The sequence below is a fragment of the Megalops cyprinoides genome, chromosome 4 (genome assembly GCF_013368585.1).
Source record: "Megalops cyprinoides isolate fMegCyp1 chromosome 4, fMegCyp1.pri, whole genome shotgun sequence".
Classification (NCBI taxonomy): domain Eukaryota; kingdom Metazoa; phylum Chordata; class Actinopteri; order Elopiformes; family Megalopidae; genus Megalops; species Megalops cyprinoides.
In genome coordinates this window covers 2,108,292-2,123,909 of record NC_050586.1, presented here as the reverse complement: position 1 = coordinate 2,123,909, position 15,618 = coordinate 2,108,292, and the positions used below count along the sequence as shown (strand labels likewise).

The 15,618-nt window shown below is 43.8% G+C and overlaps 1 protein-coding gene across 1 annotated transcript in view; it reads left to right on the top strand.

Moving 5' to 3' along the window:
• Window positions 1-7,854: 7,854 nt before the first annotated feature.
• Window positions 7,855-15,618, top strand: part of LOC118776928 (BMP/retinoic acid-inducible neural-specific protein 1) — an 85,154-nt gene continuing 77,390 nt past the window's right edge. The window contains exon 1 of the mRNA XM_036527577.1: window positions 7,855-8,335. The gene's annotated coding sequence lies outside the window, so the exon portion shown is untranslated. The remainder of the gene's footprint in view (window positions 8,336-15,618) is intronic.

The following is a 15,618-nucleotide window of genomic DNA, read 5'->3' as shown; positions in this document are numbered from 1 at the left end:
CAGAGAGCTGACATCATTGTCAGTTTGAGGTGAATTATAACGACAGCATAATTACTCTCCTGCATGTGGGCACCTGCGCTGACAGAGATCAGTAATTGGTGCAGCAGATCAATTATAGCTCACAGCCACCTTCTGTTGCAGGGTCCCTGTTCTGTGAGTGTTTGCGCCATGCTCGGCGCAAAGGACACGCTGTCACAAGCCGCTCGGCTCTGCCGCCGCCTCCAACACCACCTCCTACCCGGAGCCAGCACAAGCAAGTCAAATCCGATTACTCGCAGAAATCAAACAAAGCCCAGAATCGGCCTTCACCGGGGCACTGGAGCTCCATACTAATTACTCCGTGGTACAGACTCATCCAGGAGGCCACGATATTCCCCCGAATGCCGGGCATCTATCACCCAGCACACTCAGATGTAGGGTTTAGGACCCAGAGTTAAACATCAAAAATATGGCTGTCACCCTTTTATAAACAAACTGAAGGTTAACAGCTGTTTAAATATGCATGTTTCTGTGTTTTTATTGCTAACAGATTAATACTCATAACGTTTAGAAAACCTCTGGGCAAGTATGCCCTGCTCAGTGAGACAGGAGTTCTCCAAAGTCAGGTGTATTTTATGGGGTTGCACAGTGCAGAGGTCCCATCAACACTCATGCGTGTAGGGACACTCCTGTCAGTATCTACCTATCTAATCTTAGATAAGATAATCTTATTTGCACAGAACATCTCACCCAATGGTAAAAATGAACCTAAACTTAACATTAATTCCATCATTTCACCAGTTTCACAAGACACGTTTTATATTCATTTAAAACTGAGATATGCTGTATTTTCATCTGACATGTGTGGGACCTCCTGACTTTTGAATTTTGATTTCTGTAAATTTGTTGTTCCACAATGATGGTGACCCTGACCTGAGACGCTGGTCTGAACCAGCGGCAGGAGCTGACAGCCCAAAAACCTCCAGTTCCATTTCCACAGCTTGTCAGCCTGATTGGGCCTTGTTTTGGTTTTGTCTTGACAGCTGCGGTTGGTAGACCGTCGATTGAGTTTAAGAACAGGATGTCTCTCCTGCTGTCCTGAGCTGTAAGTCACACGTATGTGTTATTATGTGCAGGGGGCAGTGCAAAGGTTTAGAGAAAGGGGCCTTTGTTATACAACTAGGAAAAAATCTGGGGAAAAATAAAACCCAAAGAAAATGTTTGGTTGTTCATCCAATTCATATATTACCATTATGGTACTATATTATCCTTACACACACACACACGCACACACACACATATATATCTACATACCTGTCTGTGTCTGTGCTCCTGCAGCCTGTGCTCCTGCAGCCTGTCTGTGCCTGTGCTCCTACAACCTGTCTGTGCCTGTGCTCCTGCAGCCTGTGCTCCTGCTGCTGTGTCTCTCTGAGGGAGCAGAGGGGTGTCACATCTGCATGCACTCAGAGGGCTTCAGGTGCAAACGAGCGCCTCCCTTTTCTCACGCAGAATTCATGCGTAAGCAGAACTGTGACCAAAGCGGAGAATGTTCCAGGCAAAATCATCCTGTTCGGTGTTACCGGGTGACAGGAGACACGAGAGTCCACTGTTTCAGTCACATGACTCAGGGTAGACAGTGAAGTAAAGGAGGAGAGGAACCTGCAGGCAGGTGGGGGAGTCAGGTGCTCTGTTCTGCAGGTAAAGCTCAGGTATAAGCTCAGAGAGTAACGTGGTGTTTCCTGAGACCCAAACAGTTTAAAGTCTCTCATGACAAAGAGGTCAAATACATCTCTCAAAACAACACGTACTGCTGCTTTATAAAATGACAGCATTGCTGTTCAAGGCCCATGGCTCACAGGGGATCATTACTGCTGCTGTTCCCGATGATCAGATCCTCTGGTTCTCACCATTTTATGACACAATCAGGGCAAAAATCAGTCTTCAAAAACATAAACCCTAAAACATTTCCTATGAATTACTTTCCTGCATGCAATATTGCAATCTTTCTGGCTCATCAGAAAACAAATAAATAAAAAACCACCAGTACAAGTCGTCCAGAAAAATGTAATGAAATATTTATGAGAGCTATATCAATGTTACACAAAGTGTTCTTCTCACAGACCTTGCTGTTGTTGGTGTAATTTTTTTTTCTTTTTCTTGGAAAGCAATCCCTCTCTCGCTGGTATTGAACTGGAAGCAGGGTTCTGTTAAGATGCTGTTGTTCTCGGAACACGAAGCCAATAGACACTCCTGGAGGGCAGCAATGGGTCGGCTGTCCACAGAATTAATTGTACAGAAAGTCAGACAAGCACAGAGACAGAGAAACACATTGATCACATTAACCACTCGAGCACTCTGACATCATGGTAATTGCATGTGGGATCTGTTCAGCAGGAGGGTATTCTGAATTCAAGCTCTCAAGATGTTAACAAAAAGTGTTAGGATGTGGTACAAAAGAGGTATGGTGATAGCATAACAGAGTAACAGAACTGCTCTAGTTTTAATGATATCACAACTGTGCCTCTTAAAAAACTGTTATCTTATTGCACTGGGTGCTCCATTGTCAACCTGGAGAATAACAACACTTATTAAAGCTGCTGATTTGACCCTACAAAGCTGTTAAATTAAGCAAACTAATTTCATTTCTGGCTTAGCACATGTCTGGAGTGCCACAGTCAGCAAATTCACAATCTCTAAGAGCTGACTGAGCCTTACAGCCTGGCGGTTGCTGGTTCGAGTCAGAGCTCTGTCGCAGTCCGCAGTGACAGGACCAACACTGCTGGGAAAGGGTGGGCTAATGTCATTTCATGGCTCCTCAGGGTGCCGCTAGGCATTACAGAGAGACGTATGGCTCCACTAATCAGTGCCTTGCAGGTGAGAGTACCAGAGGAATGAACACTTCTCACTCAGCACTCCCAGATATGGAGGCATATTACAGCGTTGACTCCAGAGACTGGCTGACGGCAAGACTGGAGATTCAGGCAGCATGAAGTCTGTTTGCTCCTGAAATGCTGGACTTCTTTACCTTGTGATGTCGTAATGCAGGGCAGTTCTGTGTGCACTGAGAGGACGTGACAAGAGTGATTTTGTCCAGCATCCATTTAAAAACCAGTGCAAACCAATGTTATTCTGAGAGCAGGTTGGTATACCCTGAAGAATTAAAAATAAAAACTAATCGGGTGGTTAAGATTTAAAACAATTTTATTATCTTTCCACATGTCTATAAATAAGCTTTAGCAACAGTGCCCTGATTTTTTTCGATGGTTAAGGTGTAAAACAATTTTATTGACATGCCACATGTCAATAAATAAGCTTTAGCACCAGTGCTTTTTTCTTGTGTGTTACCCACAATGCACCTGGGTTGTGTTCACAATATCATGGCAGAACACGTGTATTGTTACAGAGAGGTCAGGGTAATGGGTCTGCAATTGAGGGATAAGATCCAACTAACAGTGATTTTGTAGCCATGAGTAAATAGCTGACCCAGGGACACTACATTGAAGGTTCAGTTATGTAAGTGGGTATGCATGAATATGAAAATGAGGATTTAGTGCACATTCATTTTCACGGTGGGCATAAAAAGGAGGAATGGAGAGATTTCCGCGCAGTTCTTCATTTGGGGAACGCACTGAAGCATGCTAGCTGCAGCTCAGCTGCAGTGGCAGCTCTGAGGTTTCTGCACCTCCGTGGTGAATCACGCACTCTCTGCTGCTAATGACTCCTGCATCCCCAGCAGAACGGCTAATTAGCAAACCACCCCAATTCCAGCAAGTGAAATGGGATAAAGATGACAGGCAAGCAGGCAGGACACGCACGCATGCATGCACACACACACACACACATATACACATACTCACACACACACACACACACACACTCACACACATGAACGCGTGCACACATGTTTACACACACATGCACACACAAACGCATGTATGCACACACACACGGATGCATGTATGCACACACACACGCACACGCATGTATGCACATCCACACGCACACATACACACAACAGAAGCACACAGACACACATACACAGCAAATGGGTAGAACTGCTTTCCAAAAAAAACTGCTGTACTGAAAAGTTAGAGAGAAAGTCAACTGCATAGGAAAATACTGATGTGCTCAAAAAGAAATAAAAATGACAGACACAGCTTGCAAAAAAGCCTGGAAGCGCTGCAGAAGGAGCCCCCCCAGAGTGTGCCTTACAAACAGCCCCTGTGGCCAGAGGAAAAATACAGTCTAATCTGAACGAGCGCATTGAAATCGAAGCTTAATGATCTACTGTAAGCTCAAGGCAGGGCTTCTGTAGCCATTTCTCTTTAACAACATCTCCACAGACGTTCAATTCTCACTTGGAGAAAAGCAAACAGGCCCCGCTTCCCCGTGTCCCGACTCTGTTTGCCCGGAGCGGGATGACAGGAAACACGCTGTGCATTTGCAGCAGTGCTGTGCTCCAGCACTGACACGCAGAAACAGCAAAACGCAGCGGCGGTAAACAGCAGCGTCGGGGAACCGAGGGGATGAGAAAGGTCAGGCACAATGAGCAGGTTCTGGGGGATACTCCAAAGCAAAGCATGTAATTATGAGTGTTAACACTCGCACACACAGCAATAAAGTTACTGGGGAAACTTAAAAGAATGAGTCACAGAATGCGCCCCGACTGTGAGCTTAGAACTCCCACCAATCAGCTCAGACCGGGGATTAGACTTGGGGAGTTCAGGAGTGCCATGTTGATTAGATCTGCCATCACCGTGTCAAACGACTGCTACATTTCAACCAGTCAAGTGTGTTCCCTTAGCATAGGTAAACACTAGGATTCTTTAAAAATCAGTGTGTCCATCATAGCATGTGATAGTTCCGCCCACTTTGGAGGTTCACGGGGCATCGTTCCCACCACCAGGGGAGATTGTGAATTGGTCACAGCTCCGTGCAGTGGTGAGGTCACTTCCTGCCAGGGTGGGGCAACAGAAGAAGCAGTACTGATGGCATTGTAATGGTCTGCCTTTTATTTTGTCCAGCCGCTTTGAGAGTTGGTATAAACGATGCTGTACATTAGTTCAGAGAGTGATGCAAAACTGCGTGAAATGCTAGGTAATTGTATTTTTTTTCCTTTTGGATGTTGCTGGATGTTTTTTATCCCTGCATGTACAACAAGAACTGTGACAGAACCACAGAGTGGGCCTTTATCTGTAATTCCAACAATTTATTTCTTAAAGAACCCTTGCTACCTCCTTGGTAATGGTGGTGAGGTGAGGAAGATTGGGAAAACATTCGACTCCACTAGACCGCTTAAGTGGGTTTGAAAACAATAAAAAAAACAACAAGATCTCCACAGAGTGGCAGTGCACTTCAGTGTTTAAATAACAAACACTGTCACAGTGTCGTACTGCAGGAGACCTGCACAGACCCTGACTGATGCCACCCCCTCTCTCTCTCTCTCTCTCACATGCTCTCCTGCTCTCCTGGCTGTGGGTTGCCATTGCCAAAGCCATTTATCTGTACAGTAAACCTCTGACATCAATCATCGTGGTGTAATTTCATCCAACGACAACATGAGTGGCCTCGCACCCTGTTAAAGTCACCCGGGGCTATCTATCCGATTTCCCTCACCCCCCCAGCAGGGGAGACTCAGTTATTTATCCCCCCCTCCCCAAATTTTATGGTTTCCCCTATAAATGTGGCACTTAAAGCTGATTGAATTACTACTCTGTGGCTGCGTAGGACATGGAGTTAAACGTCTTGTCTGAGGGTAAATCCCTCCAGCTGTCTGCAGGGAATAAAGAAAGAATGAGAGAGAGAGCCCCAAACCTACAAGACCTCTTCAGTTCTACTACATTCAGTGGCTAAGAATGCCCCCACACATCTGTCCTTCCAGGTATACTGTAAGGTATTGCTTGGTGTGTTGTCAAGGTTACCAATGAGTCTATTTGATGCAGGAGCTGCTTTTAATGGTTCCAATCCACCGCTTCCTTTAGACTTAATTTAGACTCCTTTAGACTTAATTTATATTGCTGAAATGGGAGCAGCCACAGATGGTAGGTTTTTTTCTCATTTTATAATCAAATGCACATATACATTTATGCAACAGCCTGCAAATAAATAATACCATTACCTTTGTTCATTTCTCCTAATGTAAATATTAAACAGTGCCAGCACACTGTTCCAGCACCCCATAATTACATAACTTTAGCTCCCTAGTGTGGTAATAGATTTGCCGTTGAATGTAATATCTATCATTAAATCTCCTGTCTCTTATTATCCTGCGTGGCGTCCTAAAGGAGCTCCTCTTTAAAACACCAGTCTGTTCTTTTCCCAGCATCTCTGCCTCACTATCTGGCTTCTATTCACATGGGTCCTGAATATCTTTTCTAATCTTGGATGAAAAAACAAATGTTTTGCCAGGAATTTACAGCTCAGTTTAAAAATATTTTAAATTGTTGTTCTGATTATTCGTTTTTTGTGTCTCTAAATGCATGCTAATGCTTCATTTATCAACATAATCTAATATTAAAGGATATGTGTATTACAATTTGATTGATAGTATGTGCAATGTATATATAATTCAATCAAAAATTTGCATAACACAGGTGCTGTGTCACAGTGTTGTGTCTCTGACTCACAGCTCTACCTGTAGTGTGCTTTACCTGTCATGTCCTGTGGTGTGGTTTACCTGTAGTGTGCTTTACCTGTTGCATGCTCCTGCTGCTCCCTATGTAGAGCCTTTACTGAGCTCCTCCCTGCCCGAAATTACTGATTAGAAACAGTTGATACCACTTCTCTATCAATCATTTTACAGAGGCATGACCAGTGTAAAGCATAAATAAAAAGGGTATCATGGCACTGAAACATACGGTCAGCACCCTGGACAGTACTATTTCCCCAAAGCTCTTGCTGTAGATTGATTTTGCCCGTAAGCTAAGATCCTGGATCAGTACCCATCTCTTTCATGCATGGTTGGGGTTAGGTTTTAGGTTGGGTGAGATGATCCTGGTTCAGTAAATTGAGTACAGAGCTCTGTCTACTGAGGAGAAAAGTAGGATGGTTCACTGAGAGGTCAGTCAACTTAAAGTGGGCAGAAATAATGGACCATAACACTTGTAGAAACACTCATGTCCTTATAACTCATGTTAAATGGAAATTTAACAACATCACATATAAGACTACAAATACAAAATTAATTCTTAAATTGTAAGAACTTGGGGCCATAAAACGTCATCTGAAACCCTACAGCACAAAAGCATTTAAATGCTTAAAGGGAACATGCAGCTGTTAGTGTAATTAAAAATAAATCTTTAATTCCAGAATAAAAACATGGATAAACAGATAATATACATAAATTAAAGATATTTAATGATGGTCAATGATGAGTAATCTGTGGTCATAATGGTACATATGCTGAAATTAAACGGACATTAGTCATTATTTATCCAAATACAAACTGCTGGAAATATTCTAATCTACTTCAGCAAATGCTTTCTTGGCGCTGACAGTCGACATTGAGAAGGCTACTCTTTTTTACGGAACGGATAAGCGCCGTTTGATTTTAGCGCGTTGACGCGCGGGGCGCCTGCAGGGGAAACGTGCTTTCCTTGTAGAGATCGGTATCCGTTTTGGTTCAGGATATTAGTTTATCACAAACAACCCGAGTTTCATTTTATACAACCTTCTCCCCACGCGCTCTGTTTATTTGCATAGCGTCTCGCATTTCGTCGCTTTACCCTTAGGGTTACGGACGCAGAATGTTTTTATTCCAAAATAAACTTATGACCAGTCCACAACCCGCACCCCCCCCCCCCCCCCCCCAAAAAAAAAGACACACACACACACACACACACGTTTTCTACCCCATTCACTTTTGTGTCCCAGTACCTCCCCCTCACTGACTAGCACAACCATCCTCTTATAACACAAAACTGTGATCTCAGCACCTCCCCCTAGTCTCTCCCATTTGCGCGTTCTCTTCGGCGACTCTGCCACAGACCTACCTTCGGCGAGCTCCGTCCTACACTTACCACCTGAGCCGTTTCTCCTCCGCGGCGCAGCGTTCTCCCCGTCCCGCCCGCTCCACATCGCGTTCAATCACATCGGATATTTATTCTTACCCACGAATCCCCTCGCGCTCTCACGATTTCTTTCTGTGTGCATTGATGGTTATAACCTGACCCCACGGAAAAAAAAGGATTTGTGTCTCTCGAGCATGAGAAGGACTGCCGAATCATCCGCAATCCCGCATCAAAGATTGGGCTACCAGCATGACCACTGGGCACAGACGCACAAGCCGAAGTTTTTCGCTAACCATCTAAATCACCAGGGACTTCGGATCCCAGCCATATAGAAGAATACATTTAAGGTAAGCCCCTGTTTTCATCAGCTGTTTTGTCATATTGTTTTAATGGGATGCTAAGTTTTTGAGCGAATCAGCGAATAAGTGGGTTTATTTCTACGTATTTATTTGTGTGCACATATGGGCTCAACGTTGGAGGTTATGCAGTAATGACAATTACGGCGAGCGACGTCGTATTATTTGAAAAGCAACATTGTGGCTTTGGGGTGACGGGTTGTCCGTTTGTATTTTGGATGCATAAATCGCTGTATGTCTGTCGGCCAGTTATGTGAATGCGCTGGTGTATCTGAAAGTGCATTCACCACCTGGGTCGACTCGAGTGCTCGACTCGGCAGTCTCTATTTCAGTCCCAGCGGTTTACGTCGCGGAACCTTTCCTCGAATGAAATTTCATATCAAGTTAATAAAACAGCTGTGAAATGAAGGTTACATGTTAAAAAAAAAAACAAAAACATACGTTTGTTTTCGCGAGAGTCGTATGGAAAAAAAGCGCCGCTTGTACAGACAGCAGAGAGCTGGGGAAAGGGTAGCAGGAGGGAGAAGTCGGAATCTGTGTTCTGTCCACGCACTGTTCGTTTCTGTTGACCACGACAAGACCGAATTGTCCATGGGCGCTAGTGTTACTACTGAGCCCTTAGTTTCTAAAGACTATAGATCTAAATTAAGTTACAATACAAAACTAAGCATTTGAGCATATTGCTTAAATTCCAATTTAATAATTAATTCGTGGATAGGATAGTCGTTTTTATTCAGCTATTTTATATTTGAGTTGACACGGCGGCGTGCGTTTGCCCCCCCTGTTAGTTTTCACGGTTATTAGTCTGTTCACTCGGTACACGCACGCGAGGCAGGGGACGTGATGCTGCGACGCGCGTTGTGCGCGGCACAAGTCGGGCGCTGTGCGCTTGAATCGCTGACAGCACGAATGCTGTCCGATCGGGAGAGCTGAAGCGAGGACCTCGGAGGCACCGAATTACCAGCACCGACCGGGGAGAAATAAACACTCGCCGTCTGGAAAATCAAACGGCCCGTTGCGTGCATGCGCCGTGATCAATAAGTCAGCAAAAAATCAAAGCACGTACAGAGTACCCTCAGCACGGAATTCACGTTGATTTTTAATAGCGCCTATGCACTCTGAAATTGCTCCGTAGAGGATTTATATGTACAACTGTTCTGTCAAAATATTACATCTCATATTATTACAAAGTTCTGCTGCAGCGTTTTACGAGGATAGTACCGTACTGTAGTAAGTTTATATATTCACGTCATGTCATTCTGTAAACGGCATCTGTAACTCAGCAGCACCGTTCTAGCACATTTTACCTACATGGCAAATCGCTTTTTTATTCGTTGAAGTGTACTATATAACACTGCATCATAAGCCCAAACAATCAATGCGAGTACGTATCCCATGGACTTTGTGTGCAAAGTGCAGTTACGTTTTCAGAAAGCGTTTGCACACTATATATTAAGGTTAGTAGAGTAGCTGTCTACATGCGAGTATCGTCCCAATAATTATGTAACAAGACACGTTAAAGTTATTTGGTATTCGAATTTGCAATTCGATTTGTTTAATTGATTACGGTTGTTATGCTGTGTATTATTCCTGTATAAAGCTGTCTGTGAGTTTGTGGGTAAAACTCAACGTGAGGAGATTATTCCATGTACCATGGATGAGTCCGTGTTTTTCGAATGGAACGGTAGGGGGAGCCCGCGCACTTTTACTGCCATCGCCGGACTTCGTATAGGAGAGTTCATTGAAAGTGTTACTGTTAGTTAGAAATTCGAAAGACGACATCGATCGTCACGGGAACAGGTCAATATAACTACTTACAGGTGTAAACATAATCTGGAATTAAAGCTGCATGTATATATAGCCTATCCGTGGGCGTGCAATGAAAGATGTTAAAAGCACAGACATTTAAAACAATGTCGCGTATTGACTTGTTAATTACGTTTTAATAATGGCTGTTTATATCATATAGACTAATTAGATAGCCCTGCAACTGAAGTGAACCCATTTGTTGTATAGTGACCAATACATGGCCTTTGATTTGCAGTGTTTGGGTATTCCTTATTTGTAAAGGGATGAGGTGAAAGCCCAAAGGCTGATCTGTCAGGAGTAAAATCTTTACCGATTTCAAAGGGGCTCTACAGGACTACAGAACGTAGTTAGATCATATACTGCTCTATGTATGGATATCTCTATTGTTGCTGTTTTTTTCTGTCCTCTCTTAACAGAAATCAGTTGGAAGCCAAAAGTAAATGAGATGTTTGTGTTGTCCAGTATTCGATTTTTTGCATGGCTAAGATCTCACAGCATTGTCTTTATAACTTTGTGCTCATAGTTAATGAGCCGGGGTATTCAAGGGCAACTGCACGGTATAGAAGGGAGTCAGATCGATATTTTTATTTTTCAGCTAAAGCTGGCCGTCCTGGGTACCAAGAGCACAGCTAACCCTGGAGTAAACCCAGTCATTATAAATATTGAGGACCTCCAATAATGTCCCAACTTTTCAGCACGTTGGAAAGTATTTCTGCTATGGGTTGTTTATCTATCAGAAAAGGCCATTTGGGATTTCGAGTGCCCTCTCCAACAGATGAAGGGGCTGGACAGATTCCTGGCTCATCATCAGAGCATGAAACATACACGTTCTCTCTCCCTCATAAATCATAATTAAGCGTGAGTCATGCCTATGTAAAGGTGAGTTTTCGATTCACCATTGCACCTGTATCATCATGATGACCACATTTTGCATTATTACTCACAAAGAAAGCGGTCCAATATGGCTATTCAAATTAAACATGCTGCAGGTTTGTGTGTCAGTCCAGTTCAATCTAGATCAAAGCATGAAGACAGCATGACTTTTTAGAGCTTACACAACCATTTTAGTTTTCCTCAATCTGAAAAGACCAGTTGTGTAACTGCCAAAAAAAGTCTTAAAATTAAATTCCTCTTTCTTTTTCTTACGTGTGCCTATGGCTAAACACTTTGTCATAGATTGAATCACCTCCCAGGGTGACAAGTCCAGTATGAATCTCAGAAATAAGAACATGCTGTATACACTGGTGTATGGCGTGAGTGTGTGATGTAACAGAAATGCACGCACCAGCGTGTACAGGAACATTACTCCAACTCTGTGCAGTGTAATCAGAGTGCAGTGATGCATGAGGTTGGTCTGGGTCTCTGATGTAACAGGAGTATACACACTGGTGTGTAAGGTTACTCTGATTCTGTGATGTAATAGGAATATATACATGGGTGTATACGATTACTGAGATTCTGTGATGCAACAGGGATATATACACTGGTGTATATGGTTACTGTGATTCTGTGGTGTAACAGGTATGTACAGACTGAAGTATACAGTAACAGCCTTCTTAGCTCTATGTAATGTAATAATAAACACACTAGTGTATAAGGCTGCTCAGATTGTGTGATGAAGTAAGACTGTGCAGTGGCACAGAGTGGTACCATTATTCTGTGTGATGAAATGATACAGATACATTGGAAAACAGTGGCGTGGTATGTTGCTCTGACTCTGGTCGTGACTCTCTGTGGTGACTCAGAGCGGAATAAAGGAGTCTTAGACCAGCGAGAGACACTGGCTCTTTGTCGGGGCTGGTGACATGCCGGGGGACTGAGGACACTCTGTACGAGCTGTGGCAGGAATGAGAAGCAGTAGGTAGCGCTGGCAGCAGGAACAGCAGCCTCTGTCTCCCTCTGGCTAATGCCATGTGAGGGGAGTCTGCCTGTGACGGCTGGAGGTGGTCCGTGGTGTGCGGTCATAGCTGTAGTTTCTGTAAAGCGAAAGTCATTTAATTCCTTAGACCAAGTGAAGGGCCAGAGCGTCCTGGTTTGTAATGTGCCCTTTTCGGTGAGGAACGTGAGGGTGTTCCGTCTTTTGGCAGATAAATCGGGGTAACTGCCGCCCCCAGCCTCCTCGTCCCGCCAGCCTCAGGACGGATCGGTCACTGTCGGATCCCGAGATAAGACCTACACCTGTGCTGTAGCGTGACACCAGCGATGGGAACAGGAAGTTCTCTGGGAACAGGAAGTCTGAGCCATTGAAACAGATCCGAGGATGTTCCATTTCTCAGATGAACAGTTTGAAGGCCAGGTCGTGCCCAACACTGAACTGTCACAGTGGGGAACGAGTGTCACCTGATGCTGTTAGTGGACACTGGAGGTCAAGCTTCACAGGGGGTTGCTATGGAAATGCAGGTGTCAAAGTGGAGGGCAGACACAGCCTCCATCGCTTGGTGACCATGCTGAAATTAAAATGAGGGTTCATACTGTACGTATACCAGGAGGATGGCAATAATATTAAGGCTGGTATAACAATTTGAGCCATCTTTTGCTAAAGAGGCTTTAAACTAAATATTGATTAACTGAACGGCTGGAGAAATGATTCTCCAGAAGATACAGAGGAATATGGAGTCTTAGGCACTTAATCCACAAAATAAACACGGTTAGTTTTGTTCTGTAATTGCTTAAATGGTGAGCTAGTTGGCTTGAAGTTTCACTAAAAAAGTTCCACCAAGAGGAACATAGTATAGTGAAAAGCTATCCACATCAAAGTATTGCAGGCTACTTTTGAAGCCATATTTGCATAATCAACAATTTCAGTCAAATGAATAATGTTAAGATTTCTGAATAATGTTTATGTTGAAATGGCAAGTGAAGCTGGCTGGTTTATGATTGTTTTTTTCAGTTAGTTTGCTTAGTTAACCCTTTGGAACACAGTAGAATATAATTATTGTAAATTTTCTATAATTTCTTTGGAGAATCCCAAGGCCTTTCAAAGGATGCAAATATTTCACCTTTTAGTAAACTTTGAATTCATGAACAAGTTAATTCAACTTAAAAAAAAGCTCCTGTGTGTGACAGCAAGGTATCATTTTGTTGTATAACTCATAGCTAGCTTGCCAGAGTAGGGTAGGCAATCTATGCATCTTAAAATTACATCGCTACTGTCAACATACCATGTTTAAATTTACCATCTGATGTTCATTGCGATGATTTTATTAGTCAGCTAGCTATGGGATAACTACCAAATGAGCGTCATGGCTGGCTATCTTGTGCCAGTGGCTGAGATGGTATGGGGGCCGGTCCCACTCTTTAGACACTTTCAGAGGATCCTGCTGTTTCCCAAAATGCAGGAAACCCTCAGGACCTTGGACAGCGTCGGCCTCACGCGCATGGGCATGTGTAGAGCTGGTGATGCACCCAGGTGACAGGCACGCAGGCGAACACACAGCAGGTATTTATTTGCCAAGCGGAATAAGTTGTGTTTGATAAGCTGCAATGTTCCAAACAATAGTTCTGAATAAAGCAGCAGTTCTGAGTGAAGTAGCTGATTACTGTATCATTGTGATCTTTCAAGCCTCTCCCGGACATACTGTTTAAGTACCCACAATGCTTTGCAATACTGCTTTAGAGTCAGGGTTTAGGACAGGTGACAGCTTCTGGAGGTGAAGTTCAAAGTGATCTTGTTTTCTGGCTGGGATTGCAAACCCTCCCCAGATGTTTTGAGCCATTTCCTGTCCGCCCAAGTTAGAAAGCCATTAGCTTGTCAACTGAGACCCCCCCCCCCCCCCCGTATCCCCCCCCGGTGCACGCACACTCATATCTGTCTCAGAGCTGTGGAAGCATGATGCATGACATGAGTGCAGCTGCCCGCAGGCTGACCAGAGGAGAGGCGGTCCTGTGGGAACACCCCCCCCCCCCCCCCCCCATAAACAAGGATCCCGTGTCTGCAAGAGGAGAGAAAAAGGACAGGAAGATCAATAATTTATTATTCAAATAACTACGTAAGCTTTAAGAGGAGGACATTCGGTGGCAACCTGAGACGCTGGAGGCATCAGGCCTCTGCTTTTCAATTTTTTAAGGAAGGAAAGTGACATTTTCCAAATGTTTGGTTTTATTTATGTGTTTCAGCTATCTCTGCCTCTGTTTTTTGCATTTGTTGTTTTTTATCCACTATCTCCCATCTCCTACCATTATTTGAATAACATTGCAAAAGAACCTCCGCAGAAACATGGTTCCTGTAATAAATGCAAAGTTATACAAAGAAATTGAAATAATTGTCTTTATTTCAATACATTTCTGCATAATATTGGACAGTTCTTAATGTACTTATAATGAACTTGTAATAACCTTCTCCTGGGCACAAACTTTACAAGCTTTTGCAGGAGGTGTAGGAGTCGTCTTTTGTCTTCCCTGCTGCTTCCTCTCTCTGTGGTCAGACACTCATCTGTTTGGAGATTTAGCCGAGAGCGTTCTTGCCGTCTGGAACAGCAGACTGAACGCGTCCCTGCTCACAGGTTGCAGGAGGCGCTGGATGCGCTGAGCCCAGTCTGCAGACTGCAGGAGTTACAGCGCATTATTGTTTGCCTCCTGCACAGTGAAGATACCTTTCAGTCAATGCACACCTGAGTTTACTGGTGAAAAGGACTGAACAGTGCTTCTTAGTTAAGAATAATGCTAACTGCTGCACGTGAAATTGCACTGACGTGAAAACTACTTGATTACTTGGCTTTGAAATAAGCAATGCCCTGTTCATTTTGGAAACGGGGTAAGATTTCGGAACATTGATGCTAATTCTGTCATTGGCTCTGTGTGGACAATCAAAGAAGTGGCCTTTGTGGGTCTCAGGCTGCTGCTGCAGAGACATGGCCTGTCAGTTGACATGGTAACCTGGTGACCTGCGCATCTTAATTTAGTGCACCCCCCCCCCCCCCCCCCCCACCCCCAACTGCCTGCACCCAAAGCCTCTCCTGTTAATTTTACAATGCTGCGTTATGACTTTTGCTCCTCTTCTTTAATGTATTTATGACTGGAACAACCCTAACTTGTAGAGGAGCCAGTAATTTAAAAGGTGCAATAAACTTTTACTGGCGTGCTTGCACAGAGATGGAATTACAGGTAGTAAAACCAGAGAGGTGACACTATTGAGTTGCAACTGGAACGGCTGAGGTAATAAAAATAAAATAAAATAAAATTAAAATAAAATGTCTTAAGATCTCCCTTGTGGGTCCTGTGAGCACTTTGTAATTGGGACAGGGAACAGACAGGTATTTGAGCTGTAATTTTATATTACTCATCATATTAACCCTATGCAGACTGTGTTGCTATGAAGGAAGAAAGAAAATCAACAGGGCCTAAGCAGAGAACTGTGTATTATCTTTGTGCACTGTTAGCTTTTTGAGTTATTAATCACTCTGATGGGTGGGCCACCATGTACTTAAATCCCTGAGGTGCTTCAGGCTTCAGGCATTTCTGTGGGT